The sequence below is a fragment of the Chlamydotis macqueenii genome, chromosome 2 (assembly GCF_036417535.1).
Source record: "Chlamydotis macqueenii isolate bChlMac1 chromosome 2, bChlMac1.mat, whole genome shotgun sequence".
NCBI classification, from domain to species: domain Eukaryota; kingdom Metazoa; phylum Chordata; class Aves; order Otidiformes; family Otididae; genus Chlamydotis; species Chlamydotis macqueenii.
In genome coordinates this window covers 69,810,256-69,819,994 of record NC_141557.1, presented here as the reverse complement: position 1 = coordinate 69,819,994, position 9,739 = coordinate 69,810,256, and positions in this window count along the sequence as shown.

The window sequence follows — 9,739 nt, the reverse complement described above, 5'->3', positions numbered from 1 at the left end:
CAAAAAAAAATTATATTGAAATACATATTTAAGCACTGAGGATCAGTCTTCTATTTAATGCCTTGGCAGAGGAAGCTCCATTGGGCAATTTCTTATTTTGCAAATAGCATCACTGTCAATAATGGAGGCTGTAACAGTGTGAAGTAATTGGGGTGTCAGAAACCTGCCTTCCACCACACAGATTGTGTATTTCTTATTGTTTTTATGGTTCAGCCCATGAAGATGAAGGTGACATTGCAAACCATTGGATCAAACATCAGAATAACTTCCTGCTTAGCAAAAAGAGCACAGGGGTTCACCCTGTGGAACGTAGAACTGAAGGGATTATCTACTCTGCTAAATCCCAACTCTGCAACCACCTGACCAAACCAAGCTGATCTGGTGCACCAGAGGCTATAAAATATCTCCCAGCACTTTGTAGCAACTGAAAGGTCTGCAGTGAAAGATGAAACATAACACAACATCTACCACCTGCCTGCTTCTCTCTTCTGGGTCTTTTAAGATCTATACAATGTTTTATTCTTACTGAGTCTGGATATGATTAGCTTTGCTGCATTGTGGCACCAGTGCCCAAAGTAGCAATAGTCTATGCTGCACACTGAAAAACAATGTGAAGGGGACTAAGCTTAAATATCTCCAGATACAATTATAATGCAAAATAATAGTCTTAATCTTCTATAAAGTACTGAACATAAACAGGATAATATTGGCCTTGATCCAAAAGTCACAAGGTGCTTTAGTTACCCTCATTAATGTTCCTGCTGAATTTTCTACGTCAGACATCTGTATGGCAGTCTTAGGTCAACCAAGCTAAGGTTGTTATTCTAAGTACAGGGTGAAAAAACTGACTGTGACCTGGATTATAAAACACTGACATTAAAGGTCTGCTGCTCCTTGTAAAGAGCGTGGTTTTGTAATTTAAAGAAATCTGATCTCCTGAAAGTGCCCTGCTGGGCCTGCAGCTGACATCATGTTTGTCTGAGTTTTAACAGATTCAACAGGACTAGTCTGATTAAAGCAACCTTCAGCTCCCTGTATTTTTGGAACAGAGCTGTGGAAAAGACACTTGGAGTTGAAGATGACAGCCCCCTGGAGATCTTGACTTCACCAGCTCCATTAGAAATTAAATTACGAAATGTAAAGCTATAGCTGAAAAGGATCCAGAGTTTATTTGTGATCCCCTGGTTACCTGTGAAAAATCAGTTATTTCTCAGCGGTGCTCATTTAGGATCAGTGTGAAAGGTATATGCCCAGAAGCAAGCTACCACAAAGTAAACTAAGCTTTCATTCGTAGCCTCTAATTTAACCTGCCATGACTGCCTGTGTGTGCATTCTTACCTAGTTGTAAATGCATGGCAGCTATCTCTCAGCAACAAATTCATGGTGAGGCAAGGTAGTATGACATTGTCCTTGCTCTGTACCGATTAAAGAGCAGACTTTCAACTCTGGAACTGCACTGTTGACATTTTATCACAGCCCTCATCGAGAAGACTATCTTGGAAGGTCCAGAGGGAAACAAGTGCATGTAATTACCACATAGAACAATTGTATGTTTCAATGAGATAATTCTTATCTACACAGGTCAGCAAGTAGGTGCCAGCTGCACTACATATGTACACAGAATGTTATCTGTAATTTAGACAGGTGTATTTCTGTACACAGACCCTGAGTCCTGCTTTAAAGCAACTTTTTTTTTTTGCATTCTTTTAACAATATTATTTTTCAATTATGTTAGGGGATTTCTGTATCTCTGCCTTTCACTGCAACTGCTTATCTGGATCTGCTTGAACTCCTTATCTTGATCACCACAGTTCCCATCACTACCATTGCGTTTTGTCGATAAACCATTCTGGAAAATGACTCTGTTACCTCACAAAAGAGCATTGGATGTAATTCACCACTGTGAGGCATCCCATCTTGCCTAAGTTATTCACCAATGAGATCTCTGCTCAGTCTGAAAATGTGAGTGATGTTCTAACCTTGCACTGATCTCTTCATTAGCAGTGAATTTGTCTTCTTAGAAGTCCCTTCGAAACTGTAAAATAGAAATTATAATATAATCAGCATGCCCCTGGCATAAAAACCAGACTGTACTTGGAGAAGTCTGTATAGAAGGAATACAGCCAAAAAGACACTGTAACCAAAGCACCATCCAATATGAACCCTTAGGAATAGACTAAATTTCCAACTAAAAGATGCTTGAACTTACTCTAGATTTTAAGATGCTCTGCACGCTTTCAGATGCGGGAGGAGGGAGTGGGTTGCCTCTAAATGTTTAAAAGTGGAAGAGCTGAAAGTGATAGGTTCAAGAAGTGTTCTGCCTGGCTGTGGAGAATTGCAGGGAGGACTCCGCCTGCAAGGAAGGCAAGCAGCAACGTTAAAGGTACATCTTTGGTGCGCAGCTTACCCTGGGCAAGCCTTGCAGTGACCAAGTTTCCAGTACAGTGCCATACAGACTGGAAAGGAGGGTGGGTGAAGGTGAGGCAGCTGTAAGTCTTGGGCAGCCCTCCAGAAGAGCTCTGGCAGGAGTGGCTGCTGGCGGACGGCGTTGAATCATTGCACCCTGGCGGCACAGCTCTCTCCAGCTAGCACCGTCCGGTTGCTGAGCAGCACTGGTTTCCTTTGGTGGCTCTGGCTGCAGGGAGGTTGCCGCCGCTTGCTCCAACTTCCTCCCCAGACAGACAGTCTGTCTGGAAGACTCCATGCCAGGGTTCCTGCTGGCACAGGGGTTCAGCCCTTAGTTAGAAGAATTTTGTTACTAATGCATTTGTAATACTGATGCTGTTAGTACTTACAGTACTGCCGTACTTTTTACGGAAGCTGTATTTCTTTGCTCCTACATGAACAAGTAGAAACAGAAAGGGTATTTTTTTCATGTCATGTAGTGAGAAGTGGAAACCAACTTCTAAAACCTTTTCCCCAACACCCTGACCCACTGTGCTGCTTTACCGATAGGGGCTGACAGAAACAGAGAACTTGGACCAACATGCATTCCTCCTCATTTTGCAAACTGACCGAGTTCCTCTTTCTGATGCGCAGTAGTACGTGTATACACACTGTAAGACCAAACTGTTAGCTAATCCTCTCCTCTGGAATGCGTCTGACAAAGTAGTAGAGTAGCGAGACATTTTCCTTTTGTAATCTGTTTAAGTAAATGAAATTAAATCTCCTGTTGGCCAGTTTTAAAGATCAAGTCATAAAAGCCAGGAATAGTTCTGTTGTATACATTTCCCTTGGAAAGTATCTGCTTCAGCTTTTCTCTTTGTTAATCAGGTCTGAGACCTCCATTAGAGAATAGTTTATTCCCAGCTTTAGTTAATATTTTTCAAATGTGCTGTATCTGTGTACATTAATTACTGCTCTCTCAGCTCTCAAAGATTATCCGAGGACAGGACAGCTCATGTCTACCTGAAACTGGTCAGTTTTTTTCCTGATGTCAGAGCAGGGACAGGAAAATTATCTGTAGAAAATAACTTTTTAAATTAGTTGTGATCCTTTCCCTTTTGTAAGACTGTTCTTGATTTTGTGGTTCCCTCCCTCCCCCACCCCGAGTAGTGGGTTGTTTAAGAATGATTTAATTATTCAGTGCACATTGCAAGCAAACCTGTTTAAATCGTGATGCCTTTGAGAAGATTGTTCACATTATGTATTCATTTAAAAAAATAATTTATGTGATGTGTGCTACCTGCATGCACTAATTCTACTGTGCTGTTTCTGTTCCTTGCCAAGCAAGCAGAAGGTGAGGAAAATGTTTGTGCGATGGTCTTTATCATTGTATAGGGATTTGAATTATTTTTTAGGGCAAGGCCATAGCAACTGGTGACTGACATTTTCAGTATCAGTGCAGCCTTAGGCACACTTAAACTGACTGTGAAACAGCACCTCTAATTAGGGTTTGGCCAGGGAGCCTAGCTGTGAATTAATACATTTGCTTGCAAAATGCCCCTGACTTAAGGCATTTCCATGCAAGCATGCAGTTCAGCCTGCTCTGATACTTGAACTGGGAGTGCAGGAGGATGAAAGGTGAAAGGCAGAGCTCCTTCTCTCAGGCACAACCCCCTGCAAATGTGGCCACACTGCTTCCAGACCCAGGGTGGCAAGAGAGTGTTGCATTGTGTGGCCTTCTCAATTTATGTCTCTATCAGCCAGGTGTTCTGTACAAGCAAATGCCAAAATTTTCCCCTCCTGAAAGAAGATTTCTTTACAGCAGGTGACAGAGGGAGGCTGAGCCCAGATGTGATGATGGAAGCTGTCCTTTCAGTGCGAAAGCACAGTTCCTAACCTTACCTGACTCTTTTTCCCCTGTTCTTAAGAAAATTGAGTATCATGACAGCTCACTCTGAAGGGTCAGGAAGAATACTTCTGGACGGGGTGTTAAACACTGGCTCTATCAAGTACCCAGCTTTTTTTTTTTTTTCCCCACTTAGGTTTGTTAATCAGCTAGAGCTTACAAATCTAGTAAATCAAATATTTCTTCTACCGGTGGCATTAAATTGCATGCAAAGCACCGTGGGCAAGTAGCCAGAAAAATAACAAAGCCATCTTGAAAGTATTTATCTCTGGCAATACTTTATACTTCTCATTGCTGTCTATCTGAATCTTTCAGTGTATTTTAAACTGTCGGTGAATTAAACCTCCCCAGTAAGATTATCTCTCTTTTCCAATTGAGGAAACCAAAAGCCAAAGGGGCTACAAACAGAGTTTGGATGCCCCTTTGTGTTTGTAGTACTACCCAAGCCCTGGGACCCACTGAGGACAAGAGGGCTATTCACAGAGCGTGATAGTGTCTAACATGAATCTGGTGGTGTGACTTACTGGTCAGCATGAGGTTAGTCTAGAAAGAGATGACATATCTCCTAATTCTTGGTTGTGCACCTCAGTCACACTGGTGGCTTTTTCCTCTCTTTAGAAGCAGTGTTATTGAAGAGTCAGGCAGTGTTGAAGACAAATCAGCACTTAGAAGAAAAACTTTGGGGTGTGATTGGATCATAGTTGCAGGATTTTCTGAAGTACCAAAGCTTGATCCAAAAGAAATGCAAGTATTTACTGCTTTAACAGTTACAACGACCTGCCATGAGCACCCCCTCTGTGAGGACAGGCTGAGAGAGTTGGGGCTGTTCAGCCTGGAGAAGAGAAGGCTCCAGGGAGACCTTATAGCGGTCTTCCAGTACCTAAAGGAGGCCTACAGGCAAGATGGGGAGAAACTCTTTAGCAGGGCCTGTTGTGGTAGGATGAAAGGTAATGGTCTTAAAATAGTGGGAGGTAGATTCAGACTGGATATTAGGAAAAAATTTTTTACAATGAGGGTGGTAGAACAATGGAACAGGTTGCCCAGAGAGGTGCTGGATGCCCCATCCCTGGAAACGTCCAAGGCCAGGTTGGATGGGGCTCTGAGCAACCTGATTTAGTGGGGGATGTCCCTGCTCCTTGCAGGGGTGTTGGACTAGATGACCTTTGAATGTCCCTTCCAACCCAAACCATTCTATGATTCTATGACTTTGGTTCTCTTTTCCTCAGAACAGTAGGATCCCCTTGCTGTAGGCATGACCTGATTTTTTTTTCTCCTTTTTTTTCTACCCTGAGTAATTTTGCTCAGCAATGCAAAGACAGGTACTTTTAGAAAGCATAGTTGTGTGGCATATTTATATGATCGGCTTGAACTCTGAACTGGGAGAGGAAAATTGAAAGGGGATGACAGAAATTCAAAGACTTGTTAAAACAGTTTGAAAGTTCCAGGAATTCAAATGGGAACCTCACACTGGTCTGAACTCTGAACTTGTGGTGGTGCCAAAAATTTCAAATTAACCAGTAAATTAAAATCAAGACAGGAGTCAAATTTTGTATTCGTGGGGTTGTGATTGGGCTGGAGGAATCAGGGGAGATTAAAAAATGATGGCAACACAGTTGTACTTTTTAAAAAAGAGGAAGGAGAGGCTTTCAAAGATATTATCTGAAGTAGACTGTATCAATAAAATGCAGAACTAGGTTACGTAAACCAGCACTGCAAACATGTTGGGGTAACCAAGAACTGGGTAAGACTAGATAAAACTGACCTGTCTTACAGAGGAACAAAAATACATACCAGTGTCCTTTACTGACAGAAAGGAATTGTTTGTTCCCTTAAGGCAACTGAATCTCTAGAAACACCTGTGACAGTTCTACTGAACATAATTATAGTTGTCAGGTGAAAGGAGGATTCAGTAAGATCAGATAATTCCACCATTCAGGACCGAATGTGAGGTTCACTGAAAGATCAGGTATTTCCGGATGGCTTCAGTGGGTGCTGGGTCAGTGGGGAAGAACCTGCTTAGGAACTGACAGTGGTATTGCACAGAAATGATCTGTAGGTAGCACAGCTGCCTTGGGGGGGAAAACCAGGAGTTCTGAGGAAATGTCCTGCTTTGTGATGCTGATGTGTCACCTGTCTGCTCCAGTGCGTTGACTGAGGAGCAAACAAGCAGAGAGATGGAGCTCAGTGTATGGGTGCTACAGATCATAAATACATACACGCAGGTACTGCTCTAACTGTGCGTGTTGGAATTACAGTTATTTAAAAAAAAATAGATATTTTGAAGCTGATAAAGAAAAGAAAATGCAAACATGTATTGCAAATCAGATATCCCAGTGCTTAGGACTGTGTATACAAGCTATTCAGAAATGGCTATATACTGTCTGGACAGTAACAAGCATATGTGAGGGTTAAATAAAAATTAGTTTAATGAAGGAACAGATTTCTCTACTAAACTTCCAGTGACTTCAAAACAAATAATTTTCAAATAGGATATTTCAAAATTAGTAACTTGACAATGTCCTTGCTAGGTAATGACCTAAGCACATGAGAAAACTGTCTATCATGCATCCATTTGTTGACAAGGATCTTAAGAGTCTGGTATATTATTTAAAAATAATTGGGAGGGGGACACACGCTATTCTAAAAGAACTAAGTCTTGCAGCAAGCAAGCTTTTTGCATTGTAGCCAAACAACTTTTTTGAAGGTGGCGATGAAGAGAACAAAGGAGCAAGGGTTGTTCCCCACTTTTACTTTATTCTTAACTCCTGAGAGAACAGTGAAACTACTTTCATCCATGTTTTGAAAGGTCTTTCTGCTAGCCTATTCCAAATGTTTTCTAATGACAATTTTCACAGGTAAAAAATGGGAAGCAGAAAGGTTTCCCAGCTTAAAATGGGAAACAGAAATTATAATTTACTTCATGTGAACACTGATAATGTTCTTAATCATAAGAAAAGATTCCTTTAGATGTGTTCACTCAAAGTAAAAAAAAAAAATCTTTTTATAAATAGCAGCATAGTTTATATTAACAGTAGTCCTGACTTAAAACTGCTGAGTCTGCTTGAGTACACACTTGTGTGTGTGTGCACGCACGTGCACAAAGAAGGTAGGAGAAAGCCTTTATTTTCCTGAGTGGTGATCTTGTTTAAAACAAATATGTGGCTTGGTCTTTTAAGCAGTGCAGATTTAAATGCTAAAAAAACAAATGTAGATCCAAGTTTAGGCAAGAGTTTATTTATGACACTACTTACAAGTCTTTTTAGAGTAGTCAGTGGGGCTTTTATACAGATTTCATTATGAGTCCAGTCTTTAAGGCTTTGTAATACATGTATTTTACTGGCTAAAAGTCAGTGACTTTTACAGAGGGAAATTCTGGCGTGACTTAGTAGACTTTTTCTTTCAAAGCTTTAATTTTAAAACAAAATAGATTCTAACTGCGCATTGTAAGTATCCACAGGTATTGTGTTGAAATAACATTGCAAGTAAAGCCACAGCAGCATGTGGGAGATGCTGCCCGTCACTGCAGAAGTCCTTTTTCAGAGGTATGTGCATCTGGCTGTGTGGAGGACATCTTCGGTACCACCGCGCTCCATCTACTGGTGTGTGGGAGAAGGCTCCTATGCACCTCTGCCTCCCTCTGCAGCCTTGGAAGCCAGCTTTGGGTGATTTTTGGTGGCTTAGATCAACCTGTGAGGTTGCTTTCATGCCGGGGAGAGTTGCGATATTTAGCCTGTGATATCACCTTACTTCCTTTCCTGCATTGCTGTCAAGGCATCTTCATCCATCATCGAGGCTAGGGGCTGAGATCATGTTTCAGGGTTTTAAGAGCTGGGATTACGAAGCCAAGGATCTCTGAATGACCCAGTTCTCAAACCGCAACTAGCTGTGTCTGCCAATTCTTCTGATTGAGTAGCAACTGCTGGGTGTAAAATGGTGGTCTAGAAGGGGGGCAAGTACGCAAACATCTATTGCTAACATCTGAGGTATTCATTTACTATCTGCACTTGGTAATGTCTTGTCAGCGACTTGAGTCATAGGCTGAAAAAGCCACTTTGAAGTGGGAGAAAAATATGTCTGGATATCTGAACAGTGCTGGGGTTATTAATTCAGTAAAAAACAGATCTCGAACAGATAGTTAACTGCAGTGCCAGTCAATCTGCATGGCTAGCACCAGTTAGAAAAACTCGAGTGGAATTTTTTTCTTCAAGGGAACCAAAATATATTGTTTGGATTTTGACTTTTTGCTATGACAAAAAGCTGACTTCATGATGCAAAAATTAAATATTTGTTTCAAAACATGACAATACAGGATTCTCAGTGTTGTTCATTTCTCTAAAAAGACGTGATGTAAGAAATCAGTTAATTTTTAACAGCATTACCTTGCAAGTGGAAAATGATTCAGCCAAGGGCTTTCCAACCAAATTTGTCATTATTTCTTCAGCTTCTGAAAGCAATACCAGAAGTTAATAATAGCTTGTGTAGACATATTCTACTCTTTCATGGCGCAGAGAAACTAAGCTGACCCTAGTTTTCCGCCTGTAAAACTAATTTATTCGACCGAAGTCGGGGTTTACAGCCGGCTCCTTTCAGTGCTTCACATTCATGCAGCTTGGGGAAGCATCCAAATCTCCCAGCTACCGTGAGGGAAATGGGGAGCAGGAGGTATGCTGGAAGGAAAATGAGATTGTTTGGAATAAAGATTAGCTTGTGTGTAAGTTCTCAGGCGTTTCTTGCGGAGTTTTTCAGCAGTGTGTTTGTACTCGTAAAGGCAGCCCAGAGTCTTTAAGGCTCTAAGAGTTGCTTGGTGCTCAGGGTTGGTTGTCAGACAGTCTGTGCGTGTATGGGCCCCTGTGCCTCCAGCCATGAGGCGAGGCAGCTGTGGCCAGCAAGCCCTCTGAGCCCCCTCTTACACAGCCACTTTCCCTGATCTGTCCCCATGTCCTCTGCTGTGCCCATCCTCCCCCTCCATCACAAGGTACCACAAGGGTATGAAGTGGCCTCACTAGGACCTTACAAAAGGGTTGCTTCTCTTTTTTTTTTCACCTTTAATCCTGCCTTATTCACCTCCAGGGCCACAGCTCCAACTGTAGCCTAAGCCGACCTGCCTCAGCGCTGCTGGGGACCCCTCGACGCCGCTGCTGTTGCTCCCTATGTTGCTGCCTACAGAGCTCATAAAAATCCCCACAGAGAGCTAATGCTCTCAGGCCTCCCATGGCAACATCTCCCAGGTGAGAGGTCCTGCTGAGGACAAAACACTGTCCACACATCCCTGCTTGGGTGAAGTTACAGTTTGGAGTGAATTTTGGTTGTTTCTGCTACTTCATTCAAGGCTCTCTTCCTCCAGTGTGGGCCTCTCAGCATTGTGCTACTGAGAAATGCCGCTGCTGTGCGCTGCCTTTTTTTTTTTGCTGTAAAGTCAATACTTTATATTTTCCTCAATGGTCCAGT